Source organism: Dendrobates tinctorius, unplaced genomic scaffold, assembly GCF_039654945.1.
Source record: "Dendrobates tinctorius isolate UK_male_01 unplaced genomic scaffold, ASM3965494v1 ptg000150l, whole genome shotgun sequence".
NCBI classification, from domain to species: Eukaryota; Metazoa; Chordata; class Amphibia; order Anura; family Dendrobatidae; genus Dendrobates; species Dendrobates tinctorius.
The window spans coordinates 2424344-2450025 of NW_027361817.1; positions in this window are offsets into that span (position 1 = coordinate 2424344).

Here is a 25682-nt window from a genome sequence, read left to right on the forward strand (position 1 = left end):
GAGGAGGACGCCGGGGAGCTACGAGAGAACGCTGGCCGCACATCACCGCCCTGCTTTACCCCCCCAAGGAGGCGCAGGAGAGGGCAGGAAAGGGGATCCCGAGTCACACGAGGATCGTGGAGACGGGAGCAGCCACCGGAGGAGAGCGGAGCCACCGACCCCGGATGCCTGGCATTGAGAAGGTAAAGTGGGGTGCTCCAGATCGCTGGCCACGGCAGCACCATCAGGAACCTCTTCATGCCCTGTAAGGGACAGGAAAAACACTTGAGGTTGTAGGAAGAGGAGGGGTATTTAATCTCTTCTGTGTTTCCTGGCCCCCTTTAGGGCGGGGAGACATCTTCCAATGCTGCTGTCATGGAAGGTGACTGGAGAAATTATCATTTTCAAGCACGCTGCGCCTCTGAGCTATGCAAACCCCCTAACCTCATCAAACACATGCAAAACGCTCATGATACACCACCATTATCATTGCAAAAGTGCTGAAAATACTTTAGTGGCAACGGAAATATTTTCCTACACGTTTTGCCAAATCTTACTAATTTTTTCCAATGTTATAAAATTTTGCTTGTGCTTCCGATCACGAATCTGAATGTGCCATATTCGTGCCGAATTTATGTTTGACAACCACTTTTCAAACAAATTCGCTCATCACTACTCTTAAGATTGTCTACAACCATGTTTTGATACTCCAACATGCGTGCAAGCCTTTCCAGGGGAGGAAGAATCTGGCTAAATTTACTAATGTACCGTGGATCTAGCAGAGTGGCAACCTAGTAATCAGCACTATTTCTAACCCTAAGGGTAAGTGCACACGTAGTTTTTAGGGTGTGTGGATTTTGTTGGAAAATCTGCAGTTAAATCCGCAGGACAAAACTCCTGCGGTTTATCTGCGGATTAGCCTGCGGTTTTGCCCTGCGGTTTCACACCTCATAATGATAAGGTGTGAAACCGCACAAAGAATTGACATGCTGCCGATGCGTTTTTTTCCCATAGGAAATAAAGGTACTGTACAACGCAGCAGAATCTGCTGCGGACCCGTAGAGCCAAAACCGCTGCGGATCCGCAGCAGAATCCGCAGCATGTGCACATACCCTAAGAATACGGGCATCGTGTTGAAGATAGTGCAGAAAGAATGCACTCATGTTTCGGGCGCTTCCATGAGGTCCAAGTCCATGGTTTGTTGGTAATTGGTTAACACTGAAGGTTGCTTCCTTCGTCCCCTCCCGCCAACCACGGATAACAGAGAGCGGATCATATCCTCTTCATCTCATGACTGTTGCGCATCCATCACTTCGTCCTCCTAAAATTTGTTCCTCAGCTCCTGCATCTTCACTAACAGTTTATATGCTACCATGTGTGCTCCTTGATTGCTGTAAGACCCCCCTCCCATGGCACCCGCCTGTACAACGACAGTCTGGAAATTTGAGATATTATCCCTTCCACATCTTACTTTGCTTCCACATCCTCCTCTGAGACCACAACCTCCTCAAACAGACTTTTCAAGCATGTAGATGACCGCAATAGTGATGCTGATGACAGCATCGTCAGCACTAAGCATCTTATTGGCCATTTCAAAATTGTGCAGAAGGATGCAGAGGTCCTTCATCTGTGCCCACTCTGCAAGCGTGATTTTCACCACATCCGGACTGTGTTGGCCCAGGCTATGCAAAAGGACATACTGCACCAGGGCTCGTTGCTGCTGCCACAGCCACTGCAACATCTGCAGAGTGGAATTCCACCGTGTCAGAACATCGCTAATCAAATGGTTAAGCAGTAGGCTGAAATAGCTCTGTAAGCCATGCAAGACACATGTATGAGGTTGCCTCGGCGTAGGGCCGCCACCAGGTTTGCACTGTTATAGAATACAGATTTCCCTGGCTCCAGGTTTAGTGGAGACAGCCATTGCTCTAACTCGGCATTGACAGCTGCCCACAACTCTTGAGCTATGTGACTGCAATCTCCAAGGCATATTAACCCCTTCCCAACATTAGACGTACTATCCCGTCCACGGTACCCAGGCCCCTATGACCGGGGATGGGATAGTATGTCTAAGCGATCAGAGGCGCCCCTCGTGGGGAGCGCCGCTGATCGCGGCCGGGTGTCAGCTGATTATCACAGCTGACACCCGGCACTATGTGTCAGGGGTGGTCACGGACCGCCCCCGGCACGTTGAACCCTGGCACACTGCGATCAAACGCGATCGCAGTGTACCGGAGGTTTAGGGAAGCATCGGAAGGGAGGGGGCTCCCTCCGTGCTTCCCTGAGACCCCCACAGCAGCGCGATGTGCAAATAATTATTTTTTCTATAAAATTATTTTCATTATATAAAAGCGCCAAAACATAAAAAAAGACATAAGTGAGGTATCGCTGTAATCGTACTGACCCGAAGAATACAACCGCCTTATCAATTTTACCGGTGTAAACGCACCCCCCCAAAAGAAATTCATGAAATGCTGGTTTTTATTCTGCATCCCAAAAATCGGAATAAAAAACAATCAAAAAAAGTCATGCGCCCGAAAATGGTACCAATAAAAACGTCAACTCGTCCCGCAAAAAATAAGACCTCAGATGACTCAGTGGGTCAAAATATGGAAAAATTATAGCTCTTTAAATGTGGTGATGCAAAAACTATTTTTACAATAAAAAGCGTCTTTTAGCGTGCGACAGGTGCCAAGCATAAAAACCCACCATAAATAGTAAATCAAACCCCCTTTATCACCCCCTTAGTTAGGGAAAAACAATAAAATTAAAAAAAAGTATTTATTTCCATTTTCCCATTAGGGTTAGGGTTAGGGCTAGGATTATGGTTAAGGCTAGGGTTAGGGTTAAGGCTAGGGTTAGGGCTGAGATTAGGGTTAGGGGTGTGGTGGGGTTAGGGTTGGAGTTAGAATTGGGGGGTTTCCACTGTTTGGGCAAATCAGGTGCTCTCCAAACGCAACATGGCGTCTGATCTCAATTCCAGCCAATTTTGTGTTGAAAAAGTCAAATGGTGCTCTTTCCCTTCCAAGCTCTGCTATGCGTCTAGTTTCCAAAATGGGGTCACTTGTGGGAGGTTTCCACTGTTTAGGCACATCAGGGGCTTTCCAAACACGGCATGGCGTCCAATCCCAATTCCAGCCAAAAAAGTAAAATGGTGCTGCTTCCCTTCCGAGCTCTGCCATGCGCCCAAATAGTGGTTTACCTCCACATGTGGGGTATCAGCGTACTCAGGACAAATTGCACAATAACTTTTAGGGTCCTGTTACCCTTGGGAAAATAAAAATTGGGGGTGAAAAGATCATTTTTGTGGAAAAAATATGATTTTTTAATTTTACGACTGTAAGTTATAAACGTCTGTGAAGCCCTTGGGGGTTCAAAGTGCTCACCACACATCTAGATAAGTTCCTTGAGGAGTCTAGTTTCCAAAATGGTGTCATTTGTGGGGAGTTTCCACTGTTTAGGCACATCAGGGGCTTTCCAAACGCGGCATGGTGTCCAATCCCAATTCCAGCCAAAAGAGTCAAATGGCACTGCTTCCCTTCCGAGCTCTGCCATGCGCCCAAATAGTCGTTTACACCCACATATGGGGTATCAGCGTACTCAGGACAAATTGCACAATAACTTTTGCTGTCCAATTTCTCCTGTTATCCTTGGTAAAATAAAAAAAATTGGACCTGAAGTAATTTTTTTGTGAAAAAAAGTTAAATGTTCATTTTTTTATACATTCAAAAAATTCCTGTGAAGCACTTGAAGGGTTAATAAACTTCTTGAATGTGGTTTTGAGCACCTTGAGGGGTGCAGTTTTTAGAATGGTGTTACTTTTGGGTATTTTCTATCATATAGACCCCTCAAAGTGACTTCAAATGTGATGTGGTCCGTAAAAATAAAATGTTGTTGCAAAAATGAGAAATCGCTGGTCAACTTTTAACCCTTATAACTTCCTAACAAAAAAAAATTTGGTTCCAAAATTGTGCTGTAAAGTAAACATATGTGAAATGTTACTTATTACTTTTTTTTGTGCCATACCTCTGTGATTTAAGGGCATAAAAATTCAAACTTGGAAAATTGCAAAATTTTCAAAATTTTTGCCAAATTTCCATTTTTTTCACAAATAAACGCCAGTTATTTGAATGAAATTTTACCACTGTCATGAAGTACAATATGTCATGAGAAAACAATGTTAGAATCAGTTGGATCCATGGAAGCATTTCAGAGTTATTACCTCATAAAGGGACAGTGGTCAGAATTGAAAAAATTGGCCCGTCATTAACGTGCAAACCACCCTTGGGGGTAAACGGGTAAACCGTGGGTCTCCTATGCTGTTATTGCCTATGCAGTGAGTGGATGGGCTGCTAAGAATTACAACACACCCCAATACCCCTTTCACGAGAGGTACAAGAGGGCTTCCTGAAAAAATGTTGCATTGAATGCAAGGCCTGGCTTGCCCCAAAGTTACATGCACCCCTATAAGCTTTTCAAGCCATGTACTGGAAGGGCACAGGAAAATCCACTTCACATTATTCATTTTGTACTCCCATTCTGTTTTCTTATGCATTGACTGCAAGGCCTGCCCTGCTACCAAGTCATATGCACCCCAATAACCCCAATCCCCTTAGACAAAACATGGAGGAGGGCCTCAAAAAAATGTCCCATTACAAAGGAACGGGTCTCCTAGACTTGTAATGCCCATACACTAAGTGTATTGGTTGGCAAAAATTTTCCCCTGTGGGGTACACCTCAACCTTTTTCATAACAAGTATCTTATGCCCAGCATAACCACCCACCCTTGTTAAGAATTCGACATTGGATGTAGCAGCACGGAACACGTTAACCCTGGTGATCTAGTGGTGGTGGATGATGAGACGAGGAGGAAGGCCTGACTAAAAAATATGCCCAATTTAAAGGAGTGGGTCTCCTAGACTTGTAATGCCCATACACTAAGTGTATGGGCTGACAAACATTTCCCCTTGGGGTGGGTACATATTTTTTTCAATTTGGTGACAGGCATCATAACACCCTTTCCAGAAAAAAAAAGAGTGGTTGGGGCATGACAGAATACGTTCACTCTGGTGTTCGAGTGGTGGTGGATGGTGAGGATGAGGAGAAGGAGGAGGACAACACCAAATAGGCAAAATCATGAAGCGTATACCCATGTGTGGATTTGAAGTGGTGCATGGGAATACACCTCTCAAAAAGACACTACATTGGAGGTTATGTTTCGCTGTCATCATTTGGTGATGTCGAGAAATCTGGCCCAATCCATCCCTTGTTCATTTTTCTAAGAGTCAGCCTGTCTGCATTTTCCGTTGACAGGCGAATGCGTTTATCTGTGATAATTCTAACAGGGGCACTAAAAATCTGCTCTGACAAAACACTAGTGGCAGGGCAGGCCAGAATCTCCAGCTTGGATACCCAATAATTAAAAGGCACAGAGGAATCATGGAGGATGTTGGGTGCGGTCAGCAAGGTACTCCCTCAGCATCTTAGAAAACATTAAATTCCTTGTGACATTACCCCATGCCTCAGGGCCAGGGAGATGGGAGGGTCTTAGAAAACCGAACCCGAAACTTTGCCAGTGTTCCCCTGCCTCTGCTGGGTTGGAGTTGTGTCTCTCTTACCTGTACTCCTTGGTTGTCCAACGAACTGTTATGTCTACCGCCAGCGTTTTGAGATGGGAATTTTTTTAATAATTCTGTATCAATGGCCCTCTGGTACCGCACCATTTTAGTACACCTCTCTGCCTCTGGAACAAGAGATTAAAAGTTCTCCGTGTAGTGGGGGCCAAAAGTGTCACTACCCAGTAATGACTGTTACCCAATATTTTGACAATACGAGGGTCACAGGAATGGCAGCGCAACATACAGTCAGCAATGCGTGCCAGACTGGTAACAGGCAATCCTTCCATGTCCTCACCAACAGGACAAATGACCAAGCTATCCTCCTCTTCCTCCTCCCTGTCCTCAGGCCATCCACGCTGAACAGAACGGTATGACAGTTGTGGTTGTAGTACCGTCTATAGTGCATGAAAGCAGCTCCTGTTCTTCCTCCTCCTCTTTCTCATTGTCAACCAATCCACGTTGGGATGATGTGAGGCAGGGCTGTGTGTAATCACCCTGAATGGTTCCTTGATCCATGTCCTCATGCTCCGCCTGCAATGCATCCTCTTTCACTGTGAGCAGAGAGCTTTTCAGAATACAGAGGAGCTGGATGGTGACACTAATTATGGCGTCATCGCTGCTCACCATCTTGGTGGACTTCTCAAAGTTTTGGAGGTTGTTACAAACTGTATGTCTGACATCCATGTCCACGCCTGAGGTCTTATGTGTGGAGTCAAACCTGAATAACAATGGCCTTGTTGATTCTGGTATTCAACAATTGCCCTCTTCTGCTCACAAATCCTTTCCAACGCCTGTGGGGCGTTGGCTGCATATTTCTGCTTACGTTCCAATTGCTGGGGTATGGACAACTGAAGGCTGTGCTGGGACAATGACGTGGACGTGCTTGATGATGGTGCTAATTGACTGTAGGCAACAACAGGTGCAGGGCAGGAGGTATGCACCATGGACAGGGGATTGGCTTGCTCATACAACAGTGGAAGAAGCAGTGGTGTCACCCACAGACATTGTTCCCGGAGCCTGGAGATGGGTCCACAAAGTCAGGTGCTTTGCTGCCATGTGCCTGATCATGCTGGTGGTGGTAAGGCTGGTAGTTTTGCTACCCCTGCTGATGCTGGCATGACAGGTGTTGCAAATGGCCTGTTTGGGGTTATTGGCAGAGTCTTTAAAAAATAACCAGACTCGGGAAGACCTAACAGTTGGATTGGCAACTTCCATCATGTTGGTGTACGGGGAGCGGTTGCACGCCTTCTGTCTGCAGCTACCACACTGCTGCTTCCTGCAGGAAGGGGTGCTACGCCTCCCTCTCCCTGTGTGCTGCTGTCCTCGCTCTGCATGTCCTCTTGCCAGGTTGGGTCAGTTACTATATCATCCACCACCTCAACTTTGCACCCTAGTCCTCCTCCTGACTTTCCGGCAAATGTGTCTCATCATCGTCCACCTCTTGTGACCGTGGCCACTCAAATATTTGTGCATGGCTACATGGAATCTCATCTTGCCCTGTTACAAGTGGACCAGGCGAGAGGCACGAATCTATAAATGGAAAACTGAACAGCTCTTCAGAGTGTCCGAGTGTGGGATCAGTTGTCTCAGGACACTCAGCATGGTGGGAGGAAGGAGGATCAGGGTGAGGGATAAGCGGTCCAGATTCACGGCTTCCAGACTTGACCATGTGGAAGACAGGATGCTGATGGTGGTGGATAAGTAACTGGAAGTATTATCCGCTATCCAACCAACAACCTTTTCACACTGCTCTGGTTTTAATAGTGCTGTCTTGCTGCGGTCCCCTAGGACTTCGGACACTAAGGTCCAACGAGATGTGGGTGTTTTTGGTGCACAATTTCAGCTTGCCCACGGCCTCGGCATGCACCATCACCATCACGTCCACTTTCCTGTCCCTTGTAAATGGACTAGAATATTATACACGTTTACTACGAATGGCTGAATTGGGAGCGAACTTGCATGTGATACGTGTGCGGGAAAAGCACACTTTAACCTATCTGGACTGTATTTAACAATTTTTTTGGGTTATCAAATTGGTGTCAATAAATACGGTAACAGACTGCAAAAACACTAGAATATGTAGGCCTAAAATTGCCAAATTTTTTGCACATATAAATGAGGCCTGTCACGGAGATAACACACTGCCAAATATGTGGCCTTTTTTCTTTTAAAAAGGCAAAATAGTGCTGCATATAATTAGAGTGACAGACAGGAAAACACTGGAATACCGGCCTAAAATGGCCAAACTTGGAACACGCAGATATATGAGGCCTGGCACGGAGATACCACACTGCCAAATATGTGGCCTGTATTTTATCTTTTTAATGCAAAATTGTGCTGTATATAACTAGAGTGACAGGCAAAAAAAATGGAATTTAGGCATAAAATGCCCAATTTTTTAGCACATGGATGAATGAGGCGTGTCACAGATATACCACACTGTAAAATATGAGGCCTGTATGTATTTTTTGGGGGGGTTCAGCAAAATGGTGTCAAGAAATTGTGTAAGACACTCAAAAAAAATTCTACTCTACCGTACTACATAAAAATGAAAGATTTCTCTGTGCACTCAAAAGTTACTTTTGGGACCCCTTTAAAATTGCTGGATTTTCATGCTGTGCTAGGAAAAGGATCTGGCTGTACAGTCATGGCCAAAAGTTTTGAGAATGACACAAATATTAATTTTTACAAAGTCTACTGCTTCATTTTTTTCTAATGGCAATTTTCATATACTACAGAAGGTTATAAAGAGTGATCAGCTTAACAGCAATTACTTGCAAAGTCAATATTTGCCTAGAAAATTAACTTTATCCCCCAAAACACATTTCAACATCATTGCAGCCCTGCCTTAAAAGGACCAGCTAACATTGTTTCAGTGATTGCTCCATTAACACAGGTGTGGGTGTTGATGAGGACAGGGCTGGAGATCAATCTGTCATGATTAAGTAAGAATGACACCACTGGACACTTTAAAAGGAGGCTTGTGCTTGGCATCATTGTTTCTCTTCTGTTAACCATGGTTATCTCTAAAGAAACACGTGCAGTCATCATTGCACTGCACAAAAATGGCCTAACAGGGAAGAGTATCGCAGCTAGAAAGATTGCACCTCAGTCAACAATCTATCGCATCATCAAGAACTTCAAGGAGAGAGGTTCCCTTGTTGCCAAAAAGGCTCCAGGGCGCCCAAGAAAGACCAGCAAGTGCCAGGACATTCTCTTAAAAGTGTTTCAGCTGCGGGATCGGGCTACCAGCAGTGCAGAGCTTGCTCAGGAATGGCAGCAGGCAGGTGTGAGTGCATCTGCACGCACTGTGAGGCGGAGACTCTTGGAGCAAGGCCTGGTCTCAAGGAGGGCAGCAAAGAAGCCACTTCTCTCCAGAAAAAACATCATGGACAGACTGATATTCTGCAAGAGGTACAGGGAGTGGACTGCTGAGGACTGGGGTAAAGTCATTTTCTCTGATGAATCCCTGTTGTGAGTTCATTTTCCCCTTCGTCACTGAGGTCTGGTGAACTCCCTATTCTGGTAAAGGAAGGTAATGAGCCTGATTATCAGGCACCTGAGCCTAATGAGGATGACTGGCTGAGTGGAGTCACTGACTGGATATAAGGCTGCCGACGCCCTTCTGCCCTGCGGGTGTTTTCTCTGTGGACTTCTAGGACACCAGTCTGATTCCTGCTTCCCTAAAGCTAAGTTTTCTGCTTTGCCTGTTTGCATTTATGTTTTGTTTTTGTTTTCCTTGCTTTTCTGGATTCTGCCATTCCCTGCTGGGATGAGCTGAATCTCCTTTTGCCAGTTGCTCTGTCTTCAGAATATTCCTGAGTACTGACATAGCCTTTTTGAAGCCTAGCGTCTTCAGGGCCTTTTTTACTGTCAGTCTGTTGGCTCTTATTTTCATAGGGTTTTTCACGGATTGCAGACAGCAGCCTTCCTGTCCTTTCCTATCTAGGTAGTTTGGGCCCCATCTTTGCTCAGTCTATCTTTCTGTCTATGTTAGTGTTTTCATTTTGCTTCACTGTCATTATATGTTGGGGGCTGCCTATTGCTTTGGGGTCTGCTCTGGGGCAGTTTAGATTTCCCCTTTCTTTCTTTAGGCGTATTTAATTCTCCGGCTGTGATCGAGGGGTCTAGGGCATCGTAGGAACCCCCCACGGCTACTGTTAGTTGTTGTGATAGGATCAGGGGTCTGCAATCCGATAGCTGCCAACTGCTCTGGTTTTCTGGACTTAGCTAGCATTTCTGTTTTTGCCTCCTACGGTGACTCATTCATAACAAATCCCCTTTTCGATTGTTTGGGACATCTGGAAAACGGCTTATTCGGAGAAGACCAGGTGAGCGCTACCACCAGTCTTGTCTCATGCCAACTGTCAAGCATCCTGAAACCATTCATGTATGGGGTTGCTTCTCAGCCAAGGGAATGGGCTCTCTCTCAGTCTTGCCTAAAAACACAGCCATGAATAAAGAATGGTACCAGAATGTCCTCCAAGAGCAACTTCTCCCAACCGTCCAAGAGCAGTTTGGCGATCAACAATGGCTTTTTCAACATGATGGAGCACCTTGCCATAAAGCAAAGGTGATAACTAAATGGCTCAGGGAACAAAACATAGAGATTTTGGGACCATGGCCTGGAAACTCCCCAGATCTTAATCCCATTGAGAACTTGTGGTCAATCATCAAGAGACGGGTGGACAAACAAAAACCTTCAAATTCAGACAAAATAAAAGCATTGATTTTGCAAGAATGGACTGCTATCAGTCAGGATTTGATCCAGAAGTTGATTGAGAGCATGCCAGGGAGAATTGCTGAGGTCCTGAAGAAGAAGGGTCAACACTGCAAATATTGACTTGCTGCATTAACTCATTCTAACTGTCAATATAACCTTTTGCTACTCATAATATGATTGCAATTATATTTCTGTATGTGATAAAAACATCTGACAAACACACATAAAAACCAGAGGCCAGCAGATCATGTGAAAATATAATATTTGTGTCATTCTCAAAACTTTTGGCCATGACTGTATTGTGCAGTGTCAAAAAGCAAATGGAGAAAAAAAAGGGCTCTGGATTGCTTAACAACAAAATGATCTCTATTAATCTGGCAAAAGAAATTTTTCTAGCCAATTATACCTGGGGCTAGGTATATATGGTCAATATATGTTATAGGTAGCAGCAGCAACAGGCAGTAATGGAATGGACCCTCTTAATGTATGCAATTATATCTATACACACATACAGTGCCTGCAGGCCTTGCACTGATATGTATAGAGTGGCGTACACTACCCTGTCTACCTAACTCTGCAACCTATATACTCCGGAAATAGTCCTTAGAAGGACTGTTGGTTTAGCTGGATGTGAGTAGTTTAGGATGGTAGACCCCACACTGACTAATAAATCCCCAAATCTGACCCTATCTCGCCAGCAGCTCTCCCTACACTACCTCAATCCGGAGCTGAAGGCGCCGAGCAGGACGGCATCCGGTTTCTTATACCCCTGATGATGCTGTGCGACCAACCAATCACTGCAAGACCACAACAAAGATGGCTGCGGCATTACAGTGCCTGGCAGACAATCCCTGCATGGTGATTGGATCTCTAAAGACCGCCAAAAATGCTGGGTGGAGACCCGAGTTCCTGTCAAGTAATCCCAGAAATGCTCAGTGCTCGCCGAGTACCGTGATACTCGGGCGAGTAATGAGTAGTGGCGAGCACGTTTGCTCATCACTAGAATGAAGAGAACCAGAATAATAGGCTAAAAATCATTATTTTTTATTAATTCATAGTAAAAACATCAAGGAATAAGAGATAATAGTACAACAAAAACAGAGCACCCTAACAAGGGGGGACACTGTGCTGTGCTGCTATGCCATAAATAATTTTAAGAGAAATTTGCACTAAAGTATTAGGATTACATAATAGCTAATATCCAGGTCAGTGACCTCCTAAAAAAACAGTGCACAGTATGTATAGACCGCTCAGCAAGAAAATGGCTAAAGTAGCATGAGGGATTGTAAATGAAACATATTACCAGAGTAGTGAAATGGAGCACAGCTGTAGGAAGACTTCAGTGAGTGTCCCTCCTCACCCCAGCGTATGTTTTGCATCCAGCGTCTTCCAGGGGAGTCTTAACTGCTGGTGGTGGCTGGCTCACAATATGTGGTTCCCAGTCACCACTACTTTTCCAAGCGAGCCATCCCTGCTCTGCACACACATGTTGCAGACTAAAAGCAGATGTGCACTGCTCAATTCCATTACTATCAAAGTTGTCATAACTACCTACACATGGACCAATATGGGTGGGCGCTATATCTCCCTAACTGCCCACTGGGTAAATATTGTGGCAGCTGAGCCTGAGGCAGAAGGCACTCTGGCAAATGTCCTGTCACCACCAAGGATTGCTGGATGTTTCTCTATCCATGTTGCTTAGTCCTCCTATTCGGCCCCCCCACCTCCTCCTCATCTGGTTAATGATACACCTGCAGTATCATCTTCAGCACAGCCAGTGGGTAACAACAGGAGGTTATTCTGAAACTCTTCTATGTGGGGGACAAATCCTACACCGCCACTGTGCTATGGATGGGGATTAAACAGCAGACAGATGAGTGGTTGGTGCTGATGAACCACAAGCCTGGCCGGGTTGCAAGCAGTAATGGGCAAAATCTCGTAGCAACTCTCAGCTTAGGCGGTTTGACACACATCCCTTACTTGGCACATGTGTTGAATTTGGTGGTGCCGGGCTTCCCTAAAAGTCACCCACATATGTCAGAGCTGCTGCTGAAAGTGCAGGCAGTGTGTGCGCGCTTTCAGCGTTCTCACCCTGCTGCTGCTCGCCTGTCTGCGCTGCAGCATCGCCTCACTGCCTCATGAGATGTACCAGCAAGGTGGAACTCGACCTTGCACATGCAGAAGAGACTGTGTGAGCAGCAGCAGGCAATAATGGAGTTTCAGCTACAGCACGCAAGGGTGAGTTGCTTTGTGGAACAATAACACTTCACGACCAATGAGTGGGCCTCCATGCGGAACGTGTGTGCCATGTTACACTGCTTCGAATACTCCACCAACATGTGGGTCGCCCCTGCGGGCTTCACCCAGGGCAGCGGAGTACACGGTACCGGGCCGGTGTCAAGGCGGGAATGTGTCACAGCAGCGGTGACCTGGTCCGTGGCCCTGAGCGCCCAATATCAATTGCGGTGATGTTAATGGTGTTAGAGTTTATATGAATAGTTCATGACGCCACCCGTGGTGTTTGGCAAGTAAGGTGGAAAGCCAACGCTGCATACAGATCCGCTGGGACTGATGGTGTGGTGCAGCAGAGATGGTATAGCTCCCCACAGGTGGAGCTGTAGTCCCAGGGCAGTGTAGGTGCAATGGATGAGGAGAGGCGCAGAATGGTATGGATGATGTTACCCAGATGTAGCGGTGCTGGAATAACTGGAGGACACCAGAGAATGCGGTTCCAAAGCTTTACTCACTGTTTGCAGTTCACACAACTGCCTGCCTCCGTACTGTGTTCTCCAGGTTAGGGCTCCAGTCAACCTCCAGGCAGGATAGGATTCTCCCTTCCACACTGCGCCAACATGTACCTTCCTGAACGACTCCTCCAATGCGCCTTTAGGTGCGAAGCACTCCAGTACTTAGTTACCCTGGAATGCCTCTCTCTAGGTGTTCCTAGTCTTTACTTGTATGACAGACAGCTGTAGCCTGCTCGGGGACTCCTCACTACGTCCCGGCTCTCTATTCAGTTGCTGTTGTGTCCCAAGTCTATGATGGGAGCAAGACGTTAGCGGCTCACTACTCCTCCGGTGTCTGTTGCCGGACATAAAGTTCCAAACAACCTCGGGGATCTGGCCCCGGCCTTTGGACTGGAAGGGTTCTCTCTCTTTCTCCACCTGCTTCCCACAGTCCTTCTATTCTCCTTCGTTCCGATCTGTTCTATCTCTCTTATGGAAGGTTAGGTTATCAATCTTATCAGTCTCTTTCCCTGGTCTTTCTCGTGCCAGCAGCCCAGATCACTGGGACCTGCTGCAGCACGTCCCTCAGACACCCATCTCCTCTCTCCTCTAACCAACTACCCTCTAATCCTACACCTTCCCTCTCTTTTATATCTAACTCCACCCGCCTCCCCAGCACCACTCGTGTTACGAAGCCAGGGACCACAAAAGGCACCCTATGACCTTTCCAGCATAAAGCATGGATGGGTCCCTGCTGAACTATCCTGTGTGTGGGGTGCAGGTGTGGAGCGTGGTCAGGAGTTCCCACCTTACCTGGATGGTGGGGCACTACACCTTAGGAGAAGGCGTGCAGTACCTCTGTGGTGACTGAAGCCTCAGGAGCGCCACATATGACCATCATGAGTGTCACTATACCACTTCTATGCCTGCTGTAAAAAACACTTCAGGCGATGATGGATGAGGTGGTGGCAAAGAAGGAAGAGGAGCAGGAGGAACTGGGATCATTCATACCGTTATCAGGCCTGTTATCTGCACATAGTACAGGAACACACCCTTTGAGTTAACAGCAGTCAGGTACACAATTGTCCAGCCAGGGGACAAATTTGGAGAAGGAGGAACAGTGTTCACAGCAGGGTGACACTCAAAGCAGCTCACAGGCATCACTGCAGATGGGGTGATACAGAGGACCCAGATCATACATCTCCCACCGAGGACAGCTCGTCATTGCCTATGAGCAGTCTGGCACGCACGAGTTAATACATGCTGCTGTGCCTGGGCAACTAATCCGAATTGCCCGGAATGTTACAGCTGCTGATTACTGGTAGTAGCCTTGCTGGATCATTGCTACAAGGACAACGTACCATCATTACCTCTATCAATGGAGTGGGATCACAAAATGCGTGAATACTAGCGCACACTGGTAGAGGCACTACTGATGGAATTCCCACATGACATCGGGAGCTCAGTGGAAGAACAGGGGAGTGGAGGAGGAAGACGTAGCCAATGCAGCTGGAGCATCGGCACCATCACAAAAGTCAGGGATAGCATTTCTGAAATGAGGAAAAACTTCCTCTGCATGCCTCAAAATTCGGCACCACCATCTGATATGGTTTGGAGTTGCGGGAGGCAGGGTTAAAGCAATATGGTGTAAGAGTTTGTGTCCACACATCTACACGTATTAATTGATGGGTGTGCTCCATTTAACTTCGGAGTCTCCTAATAGGAAACATTGCCTGATCTGCTCCTTTATGCCTTGGAGGTGCTGGCCTGCCCTGCCGCAAGTGTTCTGTTGGAACGAATGTTTAGCACGGGAGGGAGTATGATCACAGATAGACGCATCCATCTGTCAACAGCCAACGTGGGAAAGCCAACATTCATTAAAATGAACCACGTGTGGATCCCACAAGACTTGACTAGACATCTATACCAGCCGCACTAAACCATTATACTCTATTTGCGATTCATTTAATTTTGGGGCCTCCCCAAATAAAAAAAAACCAAGCAAAATAAATCCTCAATTGGGGCTTCCACTTCCTCTTCATCCTACACCACCAGGTTCACCTCCACCTATTCTTCCTCCTCCTCCTCTTAGTCATTTCCCTAAGAAAAGAAAAACAAAACCACCCACAAAAACAATGTCGAATACCTCCTCCCGTGCTTCTTCCACCTACACCACCACATCCATCTCCACCTCTTCCACCTTCTTCTCCACTTGGACCTCTGCCTCCTGGTTCAAGATAATTATATTTTTTTTTTATTCTCTGTAAGTTTAAGTCAAATTGCTATCCACATTTGTTTGCAGGGCAACTGTCCTGCTCCTACCCCCATTTTTCTCCCTTTTGCAGCCCTCAACCACTTTCAGCTGTCATTTTATAGCAGAAAAGTTTGGGCCTATACTGGCTTCTATTGCAAGTGAGCTGGTCTTATTATGCTGGGAAGGGCCCAATAACCATGGAGCATCAAAGCCTATTAATTTCAGCTCACAGTTGTCTACTTTGCCTTTGCTAGTTATTAAAAATAAGTGGGACCCTAAAATAGAAATGACGTGGGGTTCCTTATATTTTTAATACCCATCCAAGGGAAAGCAGACAGCTGTGAGCTGGTATTATAATGCTGGTAAAGGGCCACTATCCATGGACTTTCCCAGCATGTTAATATCATCACCTAGCTCTCTGCCTTGATTTCACAGAAGTTTGACTGACTTGGAGTTACATTTTGTTGTTTAAGTGTTCCCTTTATTTGTTTTGAGTAGTATATTATATGATGCCATGCATAAAGCCATCCCGAATGATAAATGCTCCCTCCTATTCATCTGACTTTACACCCTCCATGCACACGAATACTTCACTTGACATCTGCATTTAAACATACTGGCTGATGACTGGATCATGCAGCTTTATATGAAAACCCCTATTTATTATAATGGCTGGACCTGAAATAACAAGTGCTTTTCACCTATTGTGCCCCTCCCAATTCCTTGTAGATTGTGATCAGGGCCCTCACTTCTCCTGTAAGTGTTTAACTGTCTTACCTTGTATTGAATTTATTGTCTATATACACTCACTGGCCACTTTATTAGGTACACCATGCTAGTAACGGGTTGGACCCCCTTTTGCCTTCAGAACTGCCTCAATTCTTCGTGGCAGAGATTCAACAAGGTGCTGGAAGCATTCCTCAGAGATTTTGGACCATATTGACATGATGGCATCACACAGTTGGCGCAGATTTGTCGGCTGCACATCCCTGATGCGAATCTCCCGTTCCACCACATCCCAAAGATGCTCTATTGGATTGAGATCTGGTGACTGAGGAGGCCATTTGAGTACAGTGAACTCATTGTCATGTTCAAGAAACCAATCTGAGATGATTCGAGCTTTATGACATGGCGCATTATCCTGCTGAAAGTAGCCATCAGATGCCTGTTCTTAGCTGAGAGGAGTGGTACCCAGTGTGGTCTTCTGCTGCTGTAGCCCATCTGCCTCAAAGTTCGACGCACTGTGCGTTCAGAGATGCTCTTCTGCCTACCTTGGTTGTAACGGGTGGCAATTTGAGTCACTGTTGCCTTTCTATCAGCTCGAACCAGTCTGCCCATTCTCCTCTGACTTCTGGCATCAACAAGGCATTTCCGGCCACAGAACTGCCGCTCACTGGATTTTTTTTCTTTTTCGGACCATTCTCTGTAAACCCTAGAGATGGTTGTGCGTGAAAATCCCAGTAGATCAGCAGTTTCTGAAATACTCAGACCAGCCCTTCTGGCACCAACAATCTTGCCACGTTCAAAGGCACTCAAATCACCTTTCTTCCCCATACTGATGCTCGGTTTGAACTGCAGGAGATTGTCTTGACCATGTCTACATGCCTAAATGCACTGAGTTGCCGCCATGTGATTGGCTGATTAGAAATTAAGTCTTAACACACAGTTGGACAGGTGTACCTAATAAAGTGGCCAGTGAGTGTATGTCACTGCTTAATTTTAAAGTGCTATGGAATATGTGGGAGCTATATAAATAAAATCATTATTATTAATAAATAATGACATGATATCAGAGCATATGTATAATACAGACCAAGTGAGCATGCCACAAATCCAACACGCGTTTCGCTTCCGCTTCGACAGGAAGTGTGCTGGAGGGGTATCGGCTGGCTAATATAGTGTGAATACAGCTGCTGCAAATGGGTAATCCGGGAAAACGTCACCTTATTGAGCGCTGCCGCGTGCGCATGGACATGACATCTGCTGCCGGCTGGCAGCCAGAAGCGCATCAATGAAGTACGACAATATCACCGTTCATGAGGTGGGACCAGCTAGCCAGTCAGGGCGAAGCACAACAATCATGGCAGCCATCTTTAAGATTGGAAAAAGAGTTGGTGAAGGTATTTTGTGATAATATGGCTGTAGATCACTATGCACAAAGGGGCATAGTGATATTTAATGGGAAGGGGAATTGGGATAGAGATATTGTGAAAAAAAAGAAAAATGTGAATGTAAGTGATAATGATAGTGAAAAAACCTAGTAAAAAGAAAGAAAGGAGAAAAGTTTCTATGTGAATATGAACCGTATGTGCAAATGAATAAAAATGCAATTAAAGTGGAAAACAAAATAATGAAATAGAAAAATGTGTAAATCAATGATGAAAAAGTGAGTGATTGAATGTGAGAATGATTATTCTCCCAAAAGGGAACAATTTTTTGTTGTATAAAGGCACATAAAATATAATAAATGTGAGTATGTGGAAAAAAATGTTTTTTCCTTTTTGATTTATTTTTCTTCTTTTCTTTTGTAAAATTATTATATACATTGGGAATGTATAGTTGATGAGCCCCAATTGTGACATCATTCATGTGTAGCCCCGCCCCATATTGTCACTCATATGTAGCCCCGCCCCATGATGTCACAAGTGGGTTCCAGCTGTGATGTCACGGAATCCTTGGTTATAACCAGCGATTTTGCAGTGAAATCCTTTGTCTGGAGAAGCTGATTGTGCCGTACACAGTAAGCGATATTCCTCCAGGCTCCAATGCTGTTTAGACTACTTCTAGTTCTCAGCGTGCTATTAGCACCTCCAGAAGGTGCTCCCATCTTTATCCGCAACCCTCGATCACTAGAGCAGATCAGAATTAAAGAAGGTAAGTGCATTACCAGATATATACTCTGACTATGGGGTTAACCCCTTCCCTTCTGCAGCTAAATTTCGTTTTTGGGCTTTTTTTTACTTCTCCACTTCTTCCAAGAGCCATAACTTTTTTCCCTTCATATGGTCATATGAGAACTTGTTTATCTTTTTGCGGCACGAGTTGTAGTTGTGAATGGCACCATTTATTTTACCATTCAATGTGAAATTGGGGAAAATGCGTTTGGCTTCCAGTGTCCAATCTAATAACACATAGAGGAGACACCGAGCATTAATACTGCTCTCTCCTTGCTGGATGCACTGACTCCTACATGTAGCAGAAGGCGCCCACAAGAGACAGGCGATAAGCAGCTCAGAAATCAGAAATGTCCTTCACATGTAACATTTCACCTCCGGCCTCAGAAACTATTAGGATCCATTATTAGGGCCCAGTTTATGAGCGTCAGGCTCCGTGTCATTAGGGGTTCTGTAACTTCTCTTCTGTGACTGGGGATTTATATGACCTCACATAATAAATGGAATGGAGGATTTTTCGTGTGTTACTTGTAATTTCAGGTGACATCTCCCATCATGTGTTTGTTCCCTATTCCAGGAATATAAAAGAACAGATCTCTGTATTGTCCATTATGAAAAATAACCCATCATTTTTCAAAACTAAATTCCCCTCTTTTAATAGTCATACTTGATTCCTCAGTCCGCCCAGTCCATGTATTTGGTTTTCACTTCTGCACACATTCCAGCTCTGGTTACTGATCACTTATGTTCTTTCTCTTTTTAGAGAATGTCACCGTGCCTCCAAAAACATCTGAGGATACAGTCTATAGGATTGTTATACCTGCCGCCGCCATTCTCTTCATTCTTGCAGTAATCATTCGTGCCATTGCTATCATCTGTTGGTAAGTATAAGTCGTCATGATTTATGGACAACACAGGAGTCTGTAGAGGAAATGTCACATCTTCAGGTTACTCCAGTAATGGGAATATTTTAGTGTAGGCCTCTTGTGGCTCACACGTCACCCTGGAGCTGTGCCCTGTGGGTAACTGATGGGTATATATTAGACTTTGTAGGGATTCACACTCTCAGATAGGCATTAGGTAGCATTCACACAGTCAAAGCGGTTTGGTTAAAACCTGTGCAGGTTTTATTGCTTTTACAAAATTCCAAGGAATTCCAAACCAAAAACATCATCTTCTAGACACAAAGGTATCACAGCAAACAAACAGTTCATTTAGCAGGGCCCATATGTCAGTGCGGGCTCACCCGAACAGATTACAGTCCTTTCTCCAGAAGCAAACTTCATACATAGAAGACGCACAATCCCACCAGTCTTGGTATCCCCTTCAGTACGAGCTCCAGCAGCCTCCAGTGCCAAACAAAAGTGTTCAACTCCTGGGCATGGTTCATACTATACAGGCTGCAGCTGACACATGGTTCTCTGCCGCTCCTGCACACAGACTGCTCAGCTTACCCAGCTGACCCATTTAGTCTTCATTCACAGAGAGATCAAATGTTGGCTGAACACTCACTAGCTCCAGTACGCTCGCCTCTGCTTCATCTAGCAGACTGACATAGATAGTGAACACAGGTCCTGGCTGTAGTAAAAGAAACAAAAAAGCTAAAAAAAAAGCTAGGCGGGTGCATCTAATCAAATCCTGCAAAGCTCAGACTTAACCCTGTCCTACCTGGCTCTGCTACAACTTATATATACTTTATTAAAATAATTTGTTGATTGCCAGACACCAAAATGACTGACTGGTGATCTCTCTACAGATAGGACTAGATAACATGTTTCATTCTTACAGTCTGCAGAATACAGACATGTTTTAATTTGTGATTTATAATGTGATTTTTATTTTTGCATTTTTATAGTTGTCTGAAAAAGAAGAAACCAATGAAAGATGTTGAAAGTCAGAATTGTGCCGATGACTTTAGAGAGAACAACTCCAATCTAAATGGTAACTACAGCCGGAAAAATCTGCAAAACTGAATCAGATGGATAGAGGGCCAAAAAAAAAATTACAACAAATTAAAGTAAAAAAGACCCTTCTACTATATACAAAACTATTATTCAAAATTATCATAAAAAGGGGGGAATTATAGATATAATAGAGTCACAGGAGGGAAGGGGGTCTGGGCATAAAGCAGCCTCAAAAAATGCCCCTACCTTGCTGCGGAGGTTCACACCCATTATGCTATGGCGCCCCCGCACCTTGTTGGCTCTCCCTCCCAGACCCTATTATGCACCAGAAAAGTGTGATGAGGTGACAGTAAGGCTGGAGCCACACTGCCGAATTTCTCATGCGACAATCCCATCGCATAGCACGGACTGGCCGGCACCTCTCCTGTCCTGAGCATGACAGCGTGATGGATTACTATGCAGCTGTCAAGCTCAGGTCAGGAGAGCAGACAGCCGGTGCAAATTTTACGATGCAATTCTCGGACGAAAAATACGCCAGTGTGTCTCTGCCCTAATAATGAAAACAGTAACAATGTAATTTTCACATCGCAAAAAAAAGAGGCCATTAATAAGATGGTTTTTGAGCATCAGCACAAAAATTTTTTATATTTAGTCACGGTTACAAAAGAGGTCCAAGTTTGTTCAAATAGATAAAACTACTAAAGGGTCATAATCCCAAAAGATGGTATTAGAATACTTACTGGTATATAGATAGTTTATATGTCATTGGTAAATCTGGTACAAACGTCAAATAGACCACCGCAATGAGGTCAGATGGTACAGATCCATCCTATGTATTCAGCCAGCAAAATACACAGTAACCAAAGGATATTCCAGGACACAAAATAGACAGAAAACAGGATTTAGTATATGTAGTATACTCCCCCATCCAATGTAAATATTAAGCAGGGAGTTAAATGCACCATCATTTAGGATGTAATAGAAGTAAATCCGTTACTCAGATACCTACACATTATTAGTAAGTCGCCAGTGTAGAGGTTTGCACTCAATCCGCTACGGAGAGGTAGGCCCCGGAAGCGGTATTGCTGAAATGTCCAGGCAGGTTTATTTAAACTGCATAAACTGCTGAGGATAGCAAAGCAAAAGAACCGCCTCTTCCGGCATAAAGTGAAAATATAAAGTAAAAAGTCCATACATCATGTAGCGGATCTGCCTGCTCAGGATAGTGTCTGGTTATTTAGGCTTTAGCACAGACCAACAAACAGGAGATCCACACATCTCTGGCTCCAGACACTGAATGAGACACTTGGCCTCCATTTTATCTGCCAAACCACACCTCTGGGGATGAGGATATGTGAGCGGTCATTCCCACCCATCTCTTATGACTGCTCCTAAAACCAGGCCCTGGGATAGCCTAATAGCTCTCTCAGCACTATATGTGCTGGAGCATGCTTCTGAGATCACATCACTGTGGCTACGAACTGCGATGACTCATATCTCCCCTCAAGGACCCGTCCGGCGGCCATTTAACACCAGATGCAAACACAAAAAGAGACAAAGGGATAATATTCCCTAAACCTCACGTTAATGATCACTGATTTTATGCACAACATGAGTAATCAAAAAACAGTGGTGCTTTATTCAAAACACGATAAACCGTAGCTCCAACGCGTTTACCCCCCTCTATTTCAAGGGTTTCATTAGGGGAAAAGGTTTCAAATTAGTTAATTATTTGACCAAAATGGTCAGAACATAACTTTGCTTCCACAGGATTATGGATATTTCAGTGTCACTTAGTAGTCCCATAGACATGCCCCATGCTGAAGGCCATGTTTCTATGATAATTTTGAATAAAAGTTTTGTAGGAGGGTATGGTCATCTCCTGAACCATATGATTAAGATTCACCTTTGTCGGCTCACACAGCGTCTCATGTCTGGTGCGGTAGCGGTTTTCCCAATGTCAGCCTATGAATCTCAGAGTGAGGTTCCATATACTTATAATGAGAAAGCAACTTCCAGTCCTCACATAAAAAAGACATTGTGATAGCCCTAGACAAAGAGAAGAAACATGATGGAAGCTTTTATTTAGAAATGTTGATTTCTATGTTCTGTTACAGGAAAACATGAGGACTATATAACATACACCAATTCTCCTCATGGACCCAGGAATGAACAGAGAGATGTCCTCACAGGCAGCGAGATCTCAGTGCCTGGAGCCCCTGATGTAGTAATCAATATCAGCCCGGATGAGGATGAGGTCACCTCCTCTGACAGTACGTTCTCAGGGCATTCACTAACTAGATTTAATAGAAAAACAACCTAATATATAAATAATAAAATGGTCTCCTACAGGAACTTGTCAGTGAATGAGCCGTTAATATATTGGTAGCTATAGAGGCTCAGCCCCTCTGTTGTCATAGCTCAATGTATCATTCTAGGGGTGATAATATCAGATATCTGTAGAAAACATACTTTGCAGAGCTGTCCAGTGACCACAGGGGGAGACTTGACAAATCCAATGCTGCCCCAAGCTGGCATCTCCTTGACTGACAGGTCTCTCCCATATCTTTAATTAGGGTAAACCTGTCCAGCAAGTGCAGCGGCGCAGGGGGAAGCCGGATGGGAGCAGCCTCGGATCAGTCAGGTCTCACGTTAGTCCCCGGATGGCTCTTAAATCTTTGCTTTCTCCGAAATGCTGGAGCATTTCTCTGGAGATTGGGTCCCTCTTTTCTCAGTATAATGTACTATTTAGAAGTTATAATAACCTGTAAATGTTAATAATCTTAATCACATAGAATTTTGCATTTTATTAAATCTAATTTCAATATTTTGCATTACAGAAGAATTTGACATTTTCTGTACACCTGGAGACATTACAATGCCGCACAAGGCTGGTATAGTGGAGGTGAAAGAGTCCAAGATTAATCCGGACTTAGATGATTACAGACAGACACCTCCATCTGTTCTAAAAGGAAGAAATCCGATGTAAAATAAAAGCAAAGGGAAAAATGTTTCCTTTCAAGAATCGGATGATCGATATGTTTATATATATGATTCTGAGTCCTCACAACCTGGACGTTAAACGAGATATTTCCGAAACAAACAAGGATTCCGTAAAAAGAAGTAAGTGTTTTACTGTCTCAGCTCAAAGTTTATCAGAAGATCATCTTTCATTCCTTTCAAAAGGATTTAGGGTCCCGATTTATCAATTAATTTACACCAGTATTCTGACATTAAAAAGCTTTGAAATGTCACAACATTTTGGTGAAAGTCCAGTTTGCGCTAAAAGATTGTGACATTTGGCATTCTCACGCCATTTTCGCCCAGTTCCGATAAAGTGCCAGAGCTTGGGCAGGATGGGTGGCGTGGCAGCCTCAGCTCGTCAAATTCATGAAGATCGGCAGCATTTGTTAAGCCACAAAACATGTTCCCACCGTTGTGGTGGGAATAGGTTCATTAATTAAAAGACTGGGGTCTTGGGTGAGGAATTATTACAGCCACTAATGGGGGAGATTTCATGGTATTTAAGGTGCAGTATATGTGTTCTGCAAATACTGTCTCTTGTTAAATGGTTGACGTGCAATGTTTCATCGCTGCATCCCAGTAGACCACAGGATTTAACTATTGCTGTCCTGTCCCAAAGAAATGAGTTTGTAATTTCTTCAGTGCTTTATCTACAGTACTTAATTCTATGTTTTTTCTTTTGAAAAGGAATCCAGCAGGAGGACATAACTCCACTCCAACTCCTTTACATGGTGGCTACCATGTGAGGATCAGGCAACATGTGATGGAGCAAAATAGACACAGATTCCAGGATTGGTCTCTGCATTCACCCATGGATGTGACACTTACCGGACTTTCTGCAGTCAGACGTGTTCACGGACAAGTGACTCACCTGCTGCACAATGAGGCAGATTCCGGGCTCAGTCTCTGCTCTCACCGATGGATATGACATTTACCGGACTTTCCGCAGTCAGGCGTGTTCACGGACATGTGAATTACCTGCTGCATAAAGAGGCAGATTCCAGGCTTGGACTGCTCTCACCTATGGATATGACACTTACCAGACTTTCCGCAGTCAGGCATGCTCACGGACAAGTGACTTACCTGCTGCACAATGAGGCAGATTCCAGGCTTGGACTGCTCTCATCCATTCATATGACATTTACCAGACTTTCAGCAGCCAAGTGTACCCATGACACAGGTGCGGTACCGGCTGTAAGAAGAGGCAGATTCCAGGCTCGGTTTCTGCTCTCACCTATCCACAGCCCAAGGGAAGGGCACTCCTTTAACCTTGGTTCCCTAGAGGTTTCCTCCACTGGGGGTTTTTCCTCTTCTGTTGAAGGAAGACTCTTCGTGAGTCAAGGGCCCATCATCATCAGGGCCACATTTAAGACTATTGTCCTGACTTCTAATAGAAACTTCCACATTATCCAACTTGAATAAATTAATTAATGAAGTCAGCATATATCATGTATATCTGAGCTTTCTTTATGGATCTTTACAATACAGCAGAATATACATAGCACTGGACTACTTTGTATAGTCATTACCAATACACATGGCTGCTAATCATCTCTTTTTCCTGCATACATATAAACTAGGGTACAAGTAGTGTTGTGGGTCGCCCTCCCAGGGCGGTGGGGTACTCGGTACCGGGCCGGTATCAGTGGGATGTGTCACAGCAGCGGTGACCCGGACCGAGGCCCTGGGCGCCCAAGTAATAGACAGATGTGAATGGTGGAATGTAGTTAGATGAATAGTTCGGCAAGGGAGGTGTTAAGCCGACGCTGCAGACAGATCCTCCGGGACAGATGGTGTGGTGCAGCAATGATGTTATAGCCCTCCACAGGCAGGGCTGTTGTCCCAGGGCAGTGTAGATGTGGAGACATTTAGATGGTGTAGTGTTTGGCGCAGGGGATGTAGCAGTGCCGGGCGGACGGACGCAGGAAGGAATGGAGGACACCAGGGCATGTACTTCCAAAGCTTTACTCACAGTCTGTAGTGCCCGCTTCTGTGCCGTGTTCCCCGGGTCAGGGACTCAGTCAAACTCCAGGTAAGATGGAATGCTCCCTTCCACACTCCGCCAACTTATGTGCCTTTTCTGAACGTCTCCTCTATAGCGCCTTTAAGTGTGAAGATCTCCTAGTACTGAGTTACACTGGAGTTCCTCCTGACAGATGTTCCCAAGAACTCTACTTGTATGGCAGACAGCTATAGCCTGCTTCGGGGACTCTCTACTCTTGAGTCCTGGCTCTCTATCCGTGTTGCTGTTGTGCCCCCAAGCCTTAGATGGAAGTAGTGCATTTACAGCCCACTACTCCACCGGTGTCTGCTGCAGAACCATTAGTGTCCATACAACCTCGGGGACCGGGCCCCGGCCTTGCGCTTAGAACTTTTAGGCAGGGTTCTTCCTCTAACCCACGTCCTCTGTGTCACTTTCACTCCTACGTTCCGTACTTGTCTTTCCCTCCTATGGAAGCTCAGGCTTCGGTTTAATGTCTTTCTCCTTTCCATTCCCGTGCCAGCTGGCTCAGATCACTGAGGCAACTGCAGCACTCCTTCCTCCATCCCTCTTCCAGGG